The sequence below is a fragment of the Hirundo rustica genome, chromosome Z (assembly GCF_015227805.2).
Source record: "Hirundo rustica isolate bHirRus1 chromosome Z, bHirRus1.pri.v3, whole genome shotgun sequence".
In the NCBI taxonomy this organism is placed as follows: Eukaryota; Metazoa; Chordata; class Aves; order Passeriformes; family Hirundinidae; genus Hirundo; species Hirundo rustica.
In genome coordinates, this window is record NC_053488.1 from 18,935,451 (window position 1) to 18,955,648 (window position 20,198).

Below are 20,198 nucleotides of genomic sequence, written 5' to 3' on the forward strand. Positions count from 1 at the left end.
CACATCATTGAACACTACATTCCTGGACTTTGCAGACATTGCTGCATAAATAATAATCTCAATATAATCTATTTAGTTTTTAAGTTAATAGCACTGAAACTGCTATAAGTATAAATTTCCCAGCATGGAGTGCATTGTGTTACTTGATTCTGAAAGTGACAAAAGATACAAAATGTTTAATGCTGTTTAAACTTTCTCTTAATATGAAAATACAGTAGATTTGTTGCACTGTGTTGAAATATGTTCATTAAACACTATTTTGTTTTATAAACAACCCTAGAAAAGTCTCAAACTCTTCAGCAATTGAAAATGCCATTTAAAATTTGTCAAATTTTAGCAGCCTTCTCAATGCAAATAGAGAAATTAAGTCTACATGAAGTCTTAGTTTGTTTTGGTTTAATCAGTTGCTAATATTGAGATTTTAATATTCTCTAAAATTTTCATTTTATCAACCAGAGACAATCACTTGATCTGTCATATCTTACAGATTGTGTAAGACTTGTGTATATTTCTCCACTTGCATCTAGAAGGATGATTAAATTTTAAAAGTTCTAAATGGCATATACCTTTGATGAATGGTTTGAGACTCTGCTAAGATTGTTTTTAAAACAAAACTGGTTTTATGAGGCTTACTCGACTGGGAGAAAGGTGAGGTCAAAAATATCATTGTATGTCCATGCTTCCTTGTATGATGTACTAACCACAAAATCAACTTAATTCCTTCTTTGAGAAGGGGCAAATTATGCAGTAACTTTCTAACTCGGCAATCCAAAAAGTACTCTCTTGTAGAAAAAGTATAAACAACAAATAGACAAGCATGAATTACTACTGTAAAACTGTTAGGATTAGTGCAGATTTATTGCATGTCTTAAAGTAGTTGCTATAATGAAGAGTAATCATTATAGAAAAATAGAAATTAGAACTGCAGTGACTGAAAACTTGTATGACAGATAAATGGAGAGGCTGGCAATTTGGATTGTTTCAGTGTGCTATTACTTCCAATAATTACCTCAGCACGCTTGAAAAGGCATCATTAAGTATGACAAAAAGAAAAATCATCATCATCACATTAAAGATTACATTCTCTAATGCTGAAACCTACATCAGTTTTTTAGGAAATAAATTATGTCTGATTTTAGTGTCTGTGTCTAGTGGTCAGTTTTTAAACTGTGATTAACTTTCCTTTCAGGAAAAGGAACCTGAAAGAACACACAGAGATTTTGAAACAAGAAGTGTGAAACAAATCCTTCTCCCGTTCAGGCCCCCAGCTGTGCAACATGATGTGAGTTATTTAATTGTTTTGTCTCATTTCTTTCCTTTGTAGACAATGAAAACATACTATTTTCTATATGTTTAATAATGCTTTGTTTTGATTAAATTCTTTAACATTCATGATAAAAAATTAATTTAATTTTTAAATGGAAGTTAATTTAGTAGATACAGAAGTTGCTAAAAGACATAAAAGACGGTTTAAAATAATTATCATTTGAAACCTTAATTCATTACTTTTTCAGCTAAAACTGTTAATTAGACTTGTAATACTTTGACAAATTATTCAGCTGACCTTGAGGTGTGTGTGACTGCTTGTTGTTACTTTCTTTGCATTGTTAGTTTGTGCTTTTGTGAGAAAGTAAATATTCTTGTTGAGTGAAGTTCTGTAATCTTGTTGTGTTGTTTAAATAATTTAATCCTTTTGGAGTTGTCAAATTCATATTTCAGTGTTTAAGTCCCAGTGGTCTGGAAGGATCTAATCACTAGTGGATCCAGGAAAAGAAGTGATCTCATAGGAAATAAATCAACAAATTCTGATATAAAAGTTATAGAGAATATGGGGAGATATCAGAGTCCTTAGAAGAAAAGAAACAGAAAAGTCTGACAAGTTTCAGTTTAGTATCCATGTTAACACAGTATTACCACAGAATCTATCTCACAAATACAATCTTTCAACTGATCTGTATTACAGTACGATTAACATATATCCATAGTAACTTAAAGATATAGATAATAGAATTTTTAGAGGAATTTCTTGGCTACCTAGATTGGTAGAACCCCCTCTGCAAAAAAGAAGAAATAAGTAAGTTGTTTAAGAACAGGAAGTGGGGATTTGGAAGCTTGAATTGGAAGGAGGTGTTCATAACTAATGATTATCAGTTAACTGACTAGACTGGTGTTACTGCAGTAATAAAGTATAAATTGTGATCAATATGTTATTTGGATTGGTTTTTAGTGTCCCTTTGGTTGGTTTCCATACATTAGTATTAGTAGAAATATATATTTTAACACTATCTCTACCTCCATTCTTCTATGACTATTGTAGGAGCATAAGAACTTGGATTTGGGTCTAGAGTGGGTGTGAGCATGAACTAGCATGTGAGAATCTTGATTTTAGTCATGAACTAACCTTGAGTGTGCTTGTGTTCTTTTTGATCACTGTCTTTTCCTATTTCTTATTCCTTCTTCTGTTGCAGAAAGCTCTATATTGTTTTAGCTTTGTTTTTGTCCTGCCCAGTATCCCTCCAAAAGGAATAAACTTGAAATCTTTGTTGTTCATTCAATAGTAGTTCTTTCAAAAGAATTTTAATTTTAGCTTTGTCACATCAGTCATTATTCTTTTTTAGGCATTTGTAGTTATTTTGTTCTGTGTTTTTCAGCTGAAAAGGTACTTACGAAAATTAAGTAAGTAAACTTTAAGATAGTTGTGAAAATTAGCTTTCTTTCCTAACCATAGTCCTTTTCTTTCATACAGTCATAAAATACATGATGTCAGCAGAGCTCTGTTTGCAATTGTCACCTGTTTCAAACTTTCTGCAAATTATCTTAGGGGTTTGCTGTAAGTACTTTGTCTAATACCATTAGCTGTCTTTCTAAATGCAGTTGTATTTCTTATAAAAGTCTAATTCCTAGATTAAACTCCTTTATCATTAGGGCTCAAAATGGTTTGGTTGTATATTAATATTATTATTAAAATGTGTAAAATACTTTACAGCAGTGATTTCATGGAGCATTGATAGTGCAAGTTGCTTGTAGTCTTTACAGACTGAACAATCTTTTTAAAAATAATTTAAACAGTCTGTCATTTTCCAAAAGCCCCTTAGTTTCTTTTCATTGTATTTTGTGTGGTTCAGTCATGTGTGTAAATAACAGCTTTCTCAGAACTGACATGAGCAAATAATTACTAATAATTTTCTTTAAGCATTATTTTTTTCAAAATAACTTTTCACAATTTTACTCAAAAACATGAACCATGAGGAGACTAAAGTTCAAGCGGTATTCAGCAAATGCTCTTACTTTGAGTAACTGTGGCTATGCTACTATGCCTGCTACATCTTGCTGATCAGTTTACTATCTTAGCATCTAAGAAAATGTATATTGTCTCTTACTGCATTCTTTCAATGGTTCTGGTTTACTTTATTATTTATTTATTTAGTATGTAGTCTCTCGGAAAATGAGTCAAATTATACATTCTGCCTTTTTTTTCCCTGAAAGCAATAGAATTCATAGTTTTTCCAGCTTCCTAGAGCTAAATTGCTAAATGTGGGCCAGTCAGATAACGCTTCATCATTGTTTGTTCAGAGCTTAAAAACAAAACTAAGCAAAGCCAAAAAGACCTCCCCCAAACCCCACAATAATTTTCTTCACATTTTAAGCCACTGTTCCTCAAGATGGAAGGTCAGTGTCGTGGGAAGTTGTCTTCATAGTTGTGCTAGTCCAATCTTTTTTGTCACTTTTGTCAAGCTTGTACACTTGAGGTAGTTGAAAAAGAAATTTGTAAGCTTATGTATAACCATATTCAATAGGAAAATAATTATATGAGTGGAGTGATGTATTCTTGGTGACCTGTGTTGCTTAGAAACAAACTGCTGTTCTGTGAATTGACTAAGTCCTTGTCCTCTAATTGTTTTTTACTGGAAAGTCCATTGCAACGCCTGACTCAGGCTCAGACATTTCTCCATTAACCATGACGTCGAGCTACTGTCTGCTTGTTTCCTTTCTTCAGTCTTACTTCATCCCAGCTAAAATCACTCACACATCTGTCAGTGCACATTTCTTACATAAAATTTCAATTATTAGTACTGAATTTACCTGATATGAGTTGAGTTAGAGCACACATGATCACATAGTGCATTTCTGTTGCATTAGCCAGTGCGCACAAGAAAGGATTTTTAACAGCATTTTACTTTCATACTGAATTAGTTGATATGTGGTCAGGAAAATAATCTGCCACCACAATTTTAAGTAATTCTGCCACAGAAACTTATCCTGTCAGCATTGTTTGAACAAATTTAAACCAATTAAATAATTTTATTTAGGATCCATTCTATATGTTGTAGTTCTGCATGCTTTTGGTGAAGTGCAAGAAATTATCTGGCTAGATTTACTGTCTCATTGTTTTGGGGTTTTTTTCTATTAGTTACTGAAGAATATTTCTAGAATCACAGCTTTCATATTCAGCTACAGATCTGATGTGTTTGTTTTCTCATTTCACACTTTATCTTAATTACTGTAAAATCCTTCTTCTGAACTGAAGAACATAGCCATTGTCCATATGTATTTATGCAAAATATTGCTGCAATGTGTAGTTGCTCACCATCTCATTTGTATATCTACCTTTAAACTTGTTCCCAAACTTCTCACTTTAGACCCCAGGTGGTCACTCCCTCTCTATACTAACAATTATTGTCCTCTTGTTAAATTTTAAAGTGGTAGTTTTTTGCTTTCTCTCATGTTGTATTTCACACTTGATAGGAATTTATATAATCATTCAGTAATTCCCTTACTTTCCATGGCTTCTTATTGTGACTTTTGCTTCATGTACTCACTAATTCAAGAACTGAGCTTCAGAAGTGTTCAACCTACTTAATGTCCTTGAAGTAAGGAATGTCCTTGAGGTAAGTAGTAGTAACAAGCTTAACAGAAGAGTATACAGATCTTCACAGCTTCTATTTTTTTCCCTGCAATGATCTATAGAAAACAGCATTAAATAATATGTTTTCAGGTGGGATATACCTTAAACCTGGACATCATATGTGTTTTTAGATACTGTGGTAACTGCTGTGGTGTTGTCAGGGAAACAGCCTTGTGCTCAATAGGCAAAACTAATGAGGATTAAGCAAAGCTATAATATAGCTAAATCCCTGTGACCTTAGCAGGATCAAGATCCGTCAGTTCTTCACTTTGCAAGTGTCCCTCAGGAGTGAGGGAGATATGCGCAAGTAAAATCATACCTGCAGTATGCCTGGTATAAGTATCAGACTTGGAGTATTATTCTAAGAAGTGAATGCATTTCTCAGTTAGATGGATTAAAAGACTCCATTTGTGTAAGTAAAATCTTTATAAACTAAATGATAGAAAAGTTTTCATGTGAGCTATGAATGTGGAAGAGATAATTAAATTATGGCAAACTCTGGAGTCTCTTATATCTTTATTGAAAATTCACACAAAAATATACCAATGTAAAAGTACATTAAAGTCACAAGGCTAAGAAAAAGTTTATAGCACTCTGGAGTGTGGAGTAGTTGCCAGTAGTTTTCAGCACAGTGTTCTTCTTTAGTAGTAAATATTGATGTATGTGTTATTAAAATAAATCTCCAATATACACATATTACTTCATTCCATTTTTTTATATTAAAAGAAGTTAAACTTTTTCTGCTTAAGCATTAAATTATTTTTGCTTTTTCTAATGCAAAACAGAATATTACACATTAGTTAAATTTTCATAAAAAATAAGAGTGAAGGAGCAACTACATTTGACATGGTTTGGCAGTCCCTGGAGTTTACTGTTCTTTTCTTTCTTGTATTGTTATGTAACATTGAATGTGATTTAACATCTTTCTTAATTAGCCCTAAGTTTTAATTATTAATCTGCATGTATCAACCATTATATTTTTTTCAAGTATCTCTTGCATTACATGTCCATTATAAAAAAATTAAAACCAATGTTAGTTCATCAGCAGACCAGGTACACTTTTTTTTAATACTGATAACTTGTCCCATGTCTTACGCTGAGGAGGGAGCATCTGAGGCAAAGCGTGAATTGAGATGTCTGATTATGACAGTGGTTTGACTTCAAACATTACTTTGTGATACATTTTGTTTCTTAGTGCTTTGTTTTTTCCTTTAGGTTAATCTAAACCTCTGGTCAAAGCCAGTGGATTTTGTTAATTTTGATTATTCTTTCCTGTCATCCCAGTCCTTTTTATCAGTGTTCCTGCATTTCATTATTTTCTTATATCTGATTATTTAAAATAACTGGGTGTTTTTCTCAAAATTATTGTCTTTACCATTTCATCAAAGTTACAGAAAATTTCTGTAGAAGAAATTTCTGTACATGATTAGGGGTATAAAATACCTCTAATCAAAGCAAGTTCAGGCTTTTTGGAGCATGTTTAAAGCCATTATAGAAAACTTGAAATTGACCAATTTCATTGCTTCATTTCTGAGAGCAGCCACTTTCCTAATAAGATATTTCTATCAGAACATCAGGGGAATAAATGAAGCAAGAGGACAGTGAAGACTTGGCCACTTCTATGAGTTCAATATGATATCAGCCTTCTTAACGATATAAAATGTGCAATAGCAAAGTTAGAGATGAGAGCTTATTCAATACTTTAAATAGCTAATGCTTACATATTTAAGAACAGAACAACATCAAAGCTTTTAGAATACATGTAGAAGTTGACTGAAAAGACTGCAACTTAAGTTCTGGGAGAAAAATGCACTGTAATGAATAATAGAACATTAATTTGCAAAGTTAAAGGATTAAGAAACATGTTGTATCTTTCTCATTCCTATTTATTCTTTTATTATTTTTTTTTTTTACTTTTAGTTTTCTGGTCAGGTACAGAGCTGAATACTTTTCTTAATATATTATCCATATCTCAAACTTTTTCCCCTTCTTGCATTTTTCCTAGATTTGTACAAATAAATCTGTCCTTTTTTTCTCTTGGTCCACTCTCTATATGGTCCGCTCACTAATATGAATGACCTTGACCAGTAATGACTAATTTAGAAAACTAATTTAGTAAGTAGAATCCAACTTTTTTTTCTTTTCTTTAAACCAACTAACCAGTTTAACAGTGTTCCAGTAAATTACTGCAGGTTATCTACTACCCTGCTGCTTTCTTGGATAATCTGCAGTCCTGGACAATAGTGACAGCAGCAGCAGCCTCCCCAGTTGTGGGGGTTTTTTTGCGGACAAAGGGGCAGATCAGCCTTCCCCGGCTCATGGAGTGCATTAGGTGAACCCAGGACATGTCGTACTCCCTGTGCATGTGCTGTGCAAGCTGATCCATGAGTGCATAACAAGTCTAAGATATTTCTGAAGCTGTCGATTTACAGCACGCCATCTGTGCATGGCCCAAAGCTGCATGTCCAGGTGTTCCCACTTGTTTGGTAGATATCTGTTCTTCCATGTGAAATGCTTGCAAATACAATTTTCTCATTCCATTTTAAATTCCTGAAGTAACTTTGGTCATCTATTCTACATACAATGTACCGTGGACATCTAATTTGTTTAATTAAATTCAGACGTGAATTCAGAAGTAGTCATTGGAAAAATATTCATTTGAAGTCAGTTTAATTCTCTAATATCAATATGGGGGAAACCAGAACTAGACTTACACTACTCTAATCATGTCTGATTTTTCTTCCTCTTTCATCTTATATAGCTATTGACAGTGCTGTAAAATGTAAGAACAGTATACAAAATCAAAATGTTCGCATTTGTCATATACTGACAACAAAACCTTAGAAAAAAAAAATGAGGTTATGGAAGACCTCAGGTGTTTAGGTTGCCGTTGTCAAAAGACTGAACAGAGAACTATTGTTTTAATTGAAATAACTAAAAGCATAATGTCCAAGCTCTAATTTAGTCCAGTGTTCTTCTTGAATTGGATTCTTGTGAACCATATCCCCATAGAATTGGGGGGGATTAATGGAACATTAATTCCATTGCTTTTATGTGAGATTGTATTAACTGGAATAGTCTGTATTGACTATTTCTGCACTGCATTGTAATATTTTGGAGTACTGTACATAAGACAAATATTTAAATCTGTATGTTGGATGCTTGCTTTTTCAATGCCTTTTTTTTTTTTTTTTTTTTTTTCCCCTAATTCACCTTTAGACTTCTGATCTACATGTTTAAGAGTTAAATTTTGCATGAGGGTAACCTAGTAACCATAAATCACTTTCTGAGTATCCACTCATACTATGATGGGTGTATTAATTTCTGATGTGTGATTTCCTAAAAAAAGGACATATAGCAATATGCTGTTGCCCATCCATTTTTTTAAGTCAAAGACTGTCAGCCACAGCAGCTACTTGTGAACAACTGAATGTATTTGTAGTAGCTTTGTGTCACTGGAATAATAAGTAGCAAGAGATAGATAATCCTAACAGAAATCAAAGACACTAACAACTAACCAAGAGTGACTCATTTTTTGCAAATTGCTTCCCTATTTTATGTAAATGGATGTGAAATGTTTGTATCAACATAATTGTATTCCTCTGCATACTTGACTGCATTTTTTATAATTTGCTCCATTCGTAATTATTTTGTCTTTTGTATACAAAAATAATCAAACAAATAGAAAAAGAGCCATAGGCTTTAACACATCTATGGATATTCTTTAAAATCAGCTCACTGTGGGTGCGGTTTTTGTCTAAGTATGTGTGGTTTACATCTTGATTTTCAATTTACGACCCAGTTTAAACGTAGACGTAGAATCAACCCCAAACTTAAATTGTAATATTGTTATCACTATCTTAAAGTTCATATCCTCCTTAAAGTTAAACTGTTTGACAGCAGCAGCAGTTAATCATGTTGCCTTGAGGCTTACTGCGATCCAACAAGCAGCTTGCAAACTAGTCGGTGCTTAAGGGCTCTCCCTTATAGCTCACTTCATCCTTCAGGAAACAACAAATGACTTCAAGTAGGGAGTAGCAGCTGAATGCCTCCTCCCATGCCTGTCCACATCCTAGCTCAGGGAGCAAGGGGGCTGCTGCAAATGTACAGAACAGTGAAGTTGTAGCTCAGAAAGAAAGTAAAGTGTGGCTCTCAGAGCTGTCCTCTGTCTGTAAATAGGAGACATGTTTCATTTCAGAGTCAAAGCAGTCTGGCTTAATTACCTGTGAAAGCTGGTAATCCTTGCCAGCAAAGCATAACATGCTACCTTATAATTTCATTTTTAGACAGTTTAAAAAGGAGATGTTTGGGTAAGCCTCCGTGCCTGTTGGGCTTTTTCATCTCTTGCTAAGTGTTGTATATTTTTGCAGATTATTGATTGGAACAATAAAAAGCATGCAACGTTTCCACTATTACTTTTATTTGAAGCAGTGGTGTTTCAGTTTAATGTTTCAGAAGTGATAGAATCAAGTCCATAAAATTATTAATGGAAAAATGAGAAAAAAAATCAGCTGATTTGCTAACATTCTTTGCTATCCCCATTTCGAGTCTGCAATTTAAATAAAACTGAGTAAATACTGCTGATGCTTCCTCTCAGAGATATTACATTCTTCAGAAGTAATAATAGACAGCCTGCTTCAGCCTGAGAAAAACACACAGAGGATCATTTGGATTACCTGTTCTGTTTTTTAAGGGTATTAACAGGCCCACATCCAAGAAGGTGATTATATCTGTGCTTGTTGCTTAGGATTTATATTAAGGCACATGGTTGCTAACATAAAACTGTTCTGCTTCCTCAGGAAAAGGTATTTAAGTCTTTTAAGGCACAAAAACACAGAAATGGCTGCACTGGATCAAAACTGTTCATTTTTCCTATATTCAGCCTGTGGTTGGAGTTCATCACCCATTCTACAGAGAAACAGAATAACCATCTTAATAAAGAAAATTTCTTGTTAGGTTCTTGCTGCTTGTGAGGCTCGATTTACATGCAAAGACTCTGCTCAGTTGTGGGCAGTGGAGAAAATGAAGAAATGGTGAAAGTTATTTTTTAACTTGAGTAAAGGAGAACAGGATAACCAATAGAAGGAAGAAAATACAGAGAAGCTTACAAATTGATAGTGACACAAGTAGCTGACAGTGTCTTCTGAATAGTCAGTATTTGATGGATATTGCCTGAGCAAGTACAAAAAAAAAATTGGGTAAAATTCAGGATAAAATTTTTGGGAGAGGATATGATCACATCTGTCGAGAACATAGTGAGAACCTTGGATATATTGTAAGGGGAAGCAAGAGACTTTTGGGATATTGAGTGATGCTAATTGCATATCCTGATGCACAGGTTAGGTCACAGTTGTAAGAGTTCTGATATGAGGTTTCTGAAAAGCTTCATATTCAGCCTCTGATAATAAACAAGACAAGCACTGCAATGCTGACTTTTAGCATTTCTTTTTGCTCTTTGGAATTTACAGTTTCTGAGTCATAGCAGCCCAGTATATTTTCATTGCATCATTTGTTGTTTTATAATCCCACATTGTTATCTCCTTTCTAAGTTACAGAGTCCAGGATTTTTTTCTCTTTTGTATGGTATTTTTTTCTACACCTTTCTTTGTATTCTTAACCTTGTATTAAAATTCCTGTGTGAATTCCTCGTTATTTTTGGTATTCTTCCTGGTTTGTTTTGATTTTTTTGTGTGATTTTTTTGGGGGGAGGGGGTAGTTTGTTTGGGGGAATTTTCTTATAGGGTATTTTAAAACAGAAATTAGTAATACTAATATAGATAATGTCTTTGATTTCTGTAGTCCATATGAACACCGACATGACTGTCCTCCATTCTAATTCTTAGAGCATTTGTATTAAAGAGGCAGATTCTTTGTTAGTAGGTTTCTTTCTTAGTACATACATTTGATTTTGTCTTCATTATAGGTACAAGCAGTTGAATTTTTTTCTTTCAGTGTCCACTGAGTATGTAGTTACCAAGAAAATTGTGTTTGCTAGTGTGATTTTCAAAGTGGAAATGAAGTCTGTGAGTGTTCTCTTGGTTATAGACCAGAGCTTAGATACACAGGAGAGTCAAGTTGCATGTCTTATACACTGGTGCTTGTGAAATTGGACAAGAGGTTCTTGCTGCTATCTCAATGTTACTTGTTTCTCCCAGGAGATTCCTCTTTGTTTGAGATAATAGAACTTCTAAGAGTTGAGGTTACAAACACCCTATTTAATAGAGCAATGTGGTGTTTGGACAACCAGAATCACAGTCAGGCAAGCAGATACTTTTCATCCAGTCATCCGTTTAGTCAGGTGTCTGGTATGTTCTCAAGTGTTCAAGATTGTGGGTTTCAAGCCCCCTGAGTTCCTTAGCCTGTGATATTAGGTGTATTTTATAGGTGCTACACTGTCTAGCAGGACACATTCATTATACACAGGGTAAATGTCACCCTGGAACTTCATCCAAGAACTTTCAAATTACGTAATTTTTGAATCCTCTAAAAATATAATATGCAAGCTTCAGCAGAAACCAGCAGAAAAAAACTAATTACATGCATGTTTTGCTCTGTACTAGACACAAGTGATACTTACACTATTTCTGCAAATCAAACATATACTTTTCCCTCTAAAATTCTTTTGAAATATCAGACTTCAATTTTGGCTAAGGCAGAAACTTAGACTGGTAGTAGCAGGTATTAGGTCTGCAGGAATGACAGGTATTAGATACCTAAGTTCCTGTTTTACTTTGTGAGCCACACATAAAACTTGAATATAATCTGGCATATATACATGACTCTGCTGCATTACATTTTCTTAACAAGGTTCTGTTTAAATTTCCCATCTATTCACTGGGACTTTTACAATTCTAGAAACAGGTCTGGCAGGGTCTTTTAAAATAAATATTCTAATATATTTTACAATGCTGCAATTTTTATTTTCCATAGTAGTGTTCAACTCTGCTTTCCCATGCACCTGTGTTAAAGCCTTTGACTACATCATTTCGGGTAAAAATTCCCTCTAAATTTCTTTTCCTTGGCATGTCTGCAGTAGATGTCTCCTGTATGCTACCTTGATGGAGGGAGTTGGGTAGGATGCTAATGGCCTGCAAATATTTGCAATCCATGCAAAAACAGCTACTGATCATACTGATTTGCATTCCCTTTTGTCCTGGTTTAGGAAAATTCAGCATCATAAAGTCACTCTAGGACACCTATATAATTGCAGTCTTTACTGATAAATTTAAGTTTCCATAGGGTCTAATATAACCAGCTTGTACCGAGTATTATTTAAATATGCATGAATTTTACTTTTTCTGAAGAAATAGGGTTGGTAAGACTTCAGGTTTGTGGTCCTGTTTTTAGAACAAGTCTATGGGTCTTGAGACGATATGATTAAAACCTCTACTATTAATGGAAGAATTAATATACCAGGATCACTGAGTATAAAATTTGTATATAAGTTCTGCTCCTTCTGTGTATTGATTTCCATTCCTTTTTTTCTAACTAGGAGTAATGTTAGAAGATAGTCTAAATATATAAGCCTGAATTTTCATCTGTTTAAAATCATCACTTTGAAACAATGCAGCCAATGGCCCTGGTGGGTTTAAAAAAAAGAAGAAAAAAACTTACAGAAAGTAAGTCTATTTTTGGAAGATATTTAAATATAAAATAGCTTTCTCTGGTATGAAAAAACCCTCTACTTAGTAGAAAAATAACTTTTTGCAAATATATTATTAGTTATTTATTATTGTGGCTTCTCGATAGCTTCTTTAAAGAATAATTCTTTGTCCAAGTATATTTATTAGATCTTTTCCATTCTTTTCCATAATTAAAAAAAATACTTGTATTTTCTTGTGTTCCTTATCTTCCTCTTCTCTCTTAAATTCCTTGCGTTCCATTCTGTAGATTACTTCACATGCATGAGTTACTTGTTAAACTGTCCCTCTCAGAAATCTAGGGATGGGTAATACAATTCAAATGTTGTTATTGATGTCAAAACAAAATACAATACTATTGAATTGATTCTAATAGTTGAGCAAGGAGCACAGTGTTAGTCATAGATTCATGGACTCATTTTCATTGGAAACCTTTAAGTTCTTAGAGTCCACTAAGTTGTCTGAACCAGTAGCAAAAGCAGAAGCTGTGAGAGAACCAAATCTCAGAATGCCATTGATTCAGCGTTTCTTCTTTTCATATGATTTGTTACTTTTCTGTGATACTGCAGAAATCATTTTAATGAATTGTCTGTTTAGTTGGCATTTAATATTCACTTATCTTGTGCTGCTCTGGCTGTTCTGTTCTGCAGCTTTTCCCACGGTGAACTGAACTATCCCACGGTGAACTGAACTAATTTGCAATGTTGTCAGACTGAAAATGAGTGGGAAAAAGAAATAGTACTTATCTTACATTTACAGCTAAAGGAGGGGAATCTAGGCTCGTATACCTGACTTGGAAAATTCTGCATTTAAGATGGGTTGCAGATTAACACTAATAATTTTGTGACTTTGGAGGTGTGTGTCCCTTCAAAACTAGTGAGTCTTTTTCATTTAATTTTGGCAATTTGCAATAGTTAGTTTGGTTATTCTGTTCCAGATTTTTTACTGTTCTATGCATTTGAAACAGATTTTCCAATATATCCTCTGTAAGGAAAGCTCCTTCTGTTTGGGTGGTTTTTTTCTGACAGCTTCTCTTGGTGCCACTGAAGAGTCTTCATGGCACTCACAAGCCAATACTTTTTAACAAGGTCACTCATTTGATTTTTTTTTTCCTTGAAATTAAACCCTAGATTGCTAGATATATAATTTTGTTTGTGTTGGACATGAAGTATAGAATACGATGGACACAGTTGCAGATTAGTTCCTTAATAATATAAATTTGGAGCATGTCCTGTACTTTGCTGAGGAGTAACTCAGGAGCTTTTTTCTCTTCTTGTTTCCTGACTGGAGTCACAGAAATAATCCTTTTTAATGTTGTAAACATTTACCTCAGCAGTGCACCCCTGTGTGATTTACCTGGTTTACACTATATTTTTTCTTGCTCTTGGGTTTCCTGGTCTCCCACAGTATGTCACAGGCACTGTCACCATCCTAGTTCCCCTGTCAGTATTATGGTCTTAAAAACTCCTGTGCCTTCCTACTTAAGTGAGAAATCCCAATCTATACTGATCCTATTTTCCTTATTAATCCAGTGAACTCATTTATCTGATTTGATTCTGGCGTTTCAGTGTTTAACACTACTCCTCTGGTGCAACAAACAGTTTTTCCTATGTTTTATGTACTGACCAATAAGCTTTTAATTTATTATTTTCTTTCTGTGTTTTTATATGCTTACAATGTTGTTAAAGTAATTTAAACCCAGCCATTTTGCTTTTCCCATTGTATTTCTTGTACTGTTTTTGTATATATTTTCATACCTTTGGTAGTATTTTTTGAGTTACCATATCATGTTTAAGTGCGACTATTCTTAATCAACCAATAAACTGAATCCTCCTATATCTGCAAAACAATACAAGTAAGTAATTTCTTTTGCTCTTAACGTCTTTACTTGGCCTTCATTTTCACCATGTAATATAAACTTTATGATATTACTGTCTTAAAATTGAGTATGTCTGAAAAATATATACCCCATACTTGTTCGCTATGAGATTAAAAAAGGGAAATATAAATGTTAAAGAGAAGCAATTAAATCTGACTTCCAGAGTCTGAGTGGAAAGACATTCAGGTATTAATAGGTATTAATATGAAATGTTTATGGATTGATACATGTTTTGTGTGAGGAGATTGCAATTTTCATCATACATAGTAGTCGGGACAACTTATTTTTGTAGGTGTACTAAGAAATGCACTTACGCAATAGATCACACATTTTTCTGCTTTCTTTTTCTTGGTCTCTTGAGACACTTCTACACTTTTAGGAGAGTGAGAAGATAATAAAATAATAGGATTTACAGTATTAAGTAATAAAAGGTTTGTACAAAACATTAGAGGAAATGGCAGGATTTTTTGTTTTGTAAAGGTTTAAAGTAGGAAATTAATAAATATTTACAAAACCTTCTCTTCTAGGTATTGTAGAAGGCATTTTCATTGAGACTGTGAGATTATTTGCATTAAATGCTACAGTAGTTTTCATTCTCAGTTTTCTTTTGCATGTTTGACAGTACTTCAGATTTGAAGTAATGATGAACCACACAGTTACTGTTTTGTTGTTTCAAACTTAGAATATCTTGGAAAGACAACTTAGATTTTAGCCCTGTTGTGAATGCATGAAACGCTCCTTTTTCATCACCTTCAAGCAGGAAGTTTCCTTTTATGTTGGACTCTTTGGCTATAGCCTCCTGGAAATAATTTTTATTTGCTTTTTTTATTATTTCAAAGGTAAGGGCAATCAGAGAAGGAGTTTTGATTGTATTTTTGGTCTGTTTAATAACAGGAAAAAGCATCAAAACAAGACATTAGATCATGACAGAAATAGAAAAAAGAAATCAACTTAAAAGAATTTTCAGTATAAATAGATGTATAATTACAAGCCCTTGAATTTATGTAATTACACATACTCAAAAAACCCTCTATGCCATTGCCATAATGAAAAAGCCATCATTTCTCTTCAAAAGCACTTCAGAAACCCAAATTCAGCCTGCCAGTATATTCAATTTGTCCATCTCTCACAAAAATTGTATGCTATCTTCAGTAATGGAATTGGTCTTCTGTTGAAAGCAAATTACGCGAATTTCTCAGAAAAAAAGAGCATTGCTCTCATCACTCCTTGGTATTAAAATTATAAATATTTCTCTTCCCCCTTGCTCCCTCCTCTGTTTAATTTCATGAGTATATAGGTCCCTGACCTTGGCCTGATTGACAAGGGAAGTTAAGACTTCAATCACTTACTATTCCTTTCAACACATGGGATAAATGTTAAGAATAATAAATGGATAAACACAGCTTAACTAATATTTAAATTATGGAAGGTATGATGCATGCCATTTTATAGTGAACAGTTTACTTAATATGATTGTATTATGTTAGTAAAAATCTGAAATAATATGATTAGAAGAAAAAGCTTTTTTTTTTAACATACAGTAAACATATCAGCATATTCTGTGCTTGCTACTACAATTTATTTTATTTGGTTACAAATATTAGCAATTATTAGTAAATATGAACCTACAGACTGGTTATGCTCTCCATGTTCCCTGAACTGCTCCTTTCAAACAGTTTTACTCTGTCTCATCTTTTTCCAGCCTCCAGATAACAACAGGGCTGCTGTTTCATCAGCAGTTGTGTGAATTCCATATGCCAGGTTATGAATTTTATTAGAGAAATAAAACTGAACAAAATGTCAGCAAAACAAAGATTGCTTTCAAGTTGGGAATTAAGTACTCTGTAGATATACTCACAGTTTTTATTTTCTTAGAGACCTTAATATCCTTACTAAGATCTCAGATCCCACAATAAAATATGCTGTAAGAAGAAGACTAAATGAGAGTTAAGTTATCAGGCCGTATTCCCTAGCAGTGATTCCTTTAATTCTCATTTGAACTTCTCTTTCCAGCTTTTGTGTTCTTTGAAGACTTTCACACATAAACCATAAAAAGTGTTTTGATATTAAAGCTTGCATTTCTTCTCTACTACAATATATAATTTTTCACCCATCCTGTCTTTCATTACCATTTTATTCAAAGAAAGTATAACCAAGAGTCTCAATCAGAATTTAGTTCCAAGACTGAAGTCCATCAAGATGAACAAGGTTCTCACATTATTTTTATGCTCATCATGGGGAAAGGTTGAAAAGAGGTGAAAAGAAGTCCATCAGACCTGATGATATGCATCCCACAGTCCCAAAAATTGTTCCCAAGCTGCTCTCCATGATATCTGAAAGCTACAGCAGTCAGCTGATATTCAAGGCAACTGCATAAAGGGAAATATACCCATTAGGAAAACAAACAAACAAACAAACAAACAACCTTGGAAACTATTAACCCAACAGCCTCACCTCTGTGCCTGGGAAGATCACAGAACAGATTCTCCTAGCAATTGTGCTGAGCCTCTTGGAGGATAGGGAAGTGATTTGGGACAACCAGTGCAGCTTCTACAAGGGTAAGTCCTGCCTGTCCAAATTATTGACTTTCCATGATGGAGTGACTATATCAGTGGATGAGGAATGGGTTAGAGATTTCATTTATCTGGACTTCTGTAAAGCTTTTGACATCACCCCCCACACATCCTTCTCTTGAAATTGGAGAGACATGGGTTTGATGGTGGACTATTTGCTTAGGTAAGGAATATGTTTGACAGTCACATCCAGTGGTCAACGGCTTGACATCAGTGACAAGTGGTGTCCCTCAAGGGTCTGTACTGGGTGCAGTGTGATTTAGTATCTTCATTAATGCCATAGACAAAGGGATCAAGTGAACCCTCAGCAAGTTTACAGATGACACCAAGCTGAGGTGGTTCAACACACTTGAAGAACATGATGCAATCCAGAGATACCTGGATAAGCTGAATGAATGGGCCTATGGGAATCTTATGAGGTTTAACAAGACCAAGTGTTGGTGCTGCTCCTGGGTTGGGGCAACCCCTACAATCAACCCAGTTTGGACATGAACAGACCCAGAGCAGCCCTGCCCAGAAGGACTTGGGGGTGCTGCTGGGTGAGAGGCTGGACATGCCCCGGCCATGGCACTCACAGCCCAGAGAGCCAAACGTGTCCTGGGCTGCACCCAGAGCCCCGTGGGCAGCAGGGGAGGGAGGGGGTTCTGCCCCTCTGCTCTGCTCTGGTGAGACCCACCTGGAGCTCTGCAGCCAGCTCTGGGGTCCCAGCATGGGAAGAACATGGAGCTGTTGGAGTGAGCCCAGAGGAGGAACCCCAAGATTATTAGAGGGCCGGAGCACCTCTGCTGAGTGAAAGGCCTGATAGAAATGGGGTTGTTCAGCCTGGAGGACAAAAGGTTTCAGGGCTACCTAATTGTGGCCTTCCAGTACCTGAGGAGATCCTACAAGAAAGATTGAAATCAGCTATTTACTAGGACATAGAGTGACAGGACAAGGGGATATGGCTTCAGACTGATAGAGAATAGGTTTAGACTAGATATTAGGAAAAAATCCTTTACTGTGAGAGTGGTAAGGCACTGGATTGGACTGCCCAGAGGAGTTTGGATGCCCCATCCCTGGAAGTGTTTAAGGCCAGGTTGGATGGAACTCTGACCAACCTCGTCTTGTGAAAGGTATCCCTGGCTATGGCAGTGGAGTGTTTGCAGTTATCTGTCATGAGACTTAGTTACTATCTCTCTCTCTCCATTTCTTTTTTTTTTGGTTTGTTTGTTTGTTTGTTTGTATTTTGTGAGGGGGGGTGTTCTGTTTTGTGTATTTTGGTGGGGGGGGGGGGGGGTTGTGTTGTTTTTGTTTTGTTTTGTTTGGGTTTTTTTTACTATTGTTTGAATAGTAACATTGACTCTCAATGCTTTCCCACTTATTCCTGTGATTGCAGTTCTTCAAAGTGTGGGTACTTGTAACAGCCTGCCTAGGCTCTCTTCTTCATAGTTAATAAGAAATAGGCACTTGTTAGTGAAATTTGTCTTTATTTAAAATAGGTAAGATGAGTCACCTTCTTTAAGAGCCTGTTTCTCTTCATTGACCATACAGAGACCCTCACTGAGCTCAGCTACAAGCTTAGCTATAGGCGTCTGCTTAAGAGAGGTGAAATTTCTCATTTTGAAAGTATTGTCTGATGGGGAATACACAATGACCTCAAAGAGCAGTTCAGCTGGACCGATTAAGGAGGGAACATTACTTCCTTGTCCTGAAATGACCACATTACAGTGACTTTTCTAGTGTGCATTTTACTTGGCAGAGTTGAATATTTTGCTGTTTACCTAGTTCCCATAGTACTTTCAGGTTTGCTTCTTCAAATTACAGATTTCTCTAAATCTCCAGGTTTCTTTTCCTACAGTTACTAAACAAAAAACTTTTGCCTTCATTATTATCCCTGAAGATACAGGAATTTTGATACAGGCTATGAGTTAATAAATAAAAGAATGTATTTTTTAATATACACTAATAAGACATTGCGTGAAATGGATATAGACACATTAACTTTCCAACAGCAGTAAAACTTTTGAGGGCAGGAATGGGAAATCCCCTAACTTGTTTCTATTTCCTAAGCTCACTAAAATATCAGAAAATGATCTTGGTAAAACAAGAAGCTGTTTAATTCATTAAATGTTTAATCTTGAAGTTGTATGGATGTTTTATCCTAGGCACTGAGATATGGTATGGAAACTCCATTACTGAGGATGGGAAGGATGGAACTAAAACAAAAGTAAGAGGAACAGAAAAAAGTGAGGATGCAAGACCTCACTTTCAGCACTGTTCAAACCATACTGTCTACTCATAAAGTCAGTTCCAAATTTAATACAGCTGCTTTTCACAAAATTGAATCACTCAGGTTCCACTTGCCATAATCTGTACTCCCTTGCTCTAATGTCAGGATGTGTACCTTTGTCTTAGCCCCTGAAGTTTTTATTTCAGGTGTTATTCACGAGGTTCTATAACTATTTTAAATGACTACGTGTTCATTCTCTGTTATTTAAATAATTACATCTTCTGTAATTTAAATGAAGCGATCTTCTAATTAGGTGTTAAAGGATACTGACACAGTATAATTGACATAAGAATATTTATGTTGAGCTTTATCATTGGCATTAATTTAATTAAGTAGTTTTCAGTTATGTGAACATAGTGAGAAATAACTATTATTAAGAATTATCTTGTTCATTGGCTTGTGTTCACCTCTTGTTAAATTTTGCCGCAAATTAGCTAAAGACTTTTGCAAGAAATTAATGAATAGACATAGAATTACACACAAAATCTTGCTGTTCCTTGTAGGTCTAAAAAGATTTAAATAAAATATTGATTTTTCCAATTAAGTAAAACATAGCATATTGTGGTATTATTATACATATTATTCTACATGTAGAATTTTTGTAAATATAGAATCTCTGTTTAAGAGACTTGCTGTTACAGTTACAAAGACCACTTAATCTCTTCATTAAGTATTTCTAAAAGTTCTAATTGAAATACTACAGATTGTGAATAGGAAACCGAAAACTGTCTTTTATTATGCTTATTATCTTATTAAAAAGCTTATAGTACTATGCTGAGCAGATTATTTTAATTTATTATTAACGATTTCTTTCCAAATTATTCAGTCCCTTCAGAAGACACAGAGGTAGAAAATATTCCCTCGATGATGCCAGCTTTTTATGTATTTATTATGTATGGGTATGTAGAAAATATCAAACTCCAACCTGATG

The 20,198-nt window shown here is 34.6% G+C and overlaps 1 protein-coding gene across 2 annotated transcripts in view; it reads left to right on the forward strand.

Moving 5' to 3' along the window:
- The window catches only part of PRLR (prolactin receptor), a 151,841-nt gene that overhangs the window by 21,516 nt on the left and 110,127 nt on the right, over positions 1-20,198 (forward strand). The window contains exons 1-2 of one of the 2 annotated variants that reach the window (XM_058424119.1): positions 1,269-1,282; positions 2,747-2,830. The gene's annotated coding sequence lies outside the window, so the exon portion shown is untranslated. Of the gene's footprint in view, positions 1-1,189; positions 1,283-2,746; positions 2,831-20,198 lie in introns of those variants that run through there. The other variant, XM_040090965.2, reaches the window with a different exon arrangement.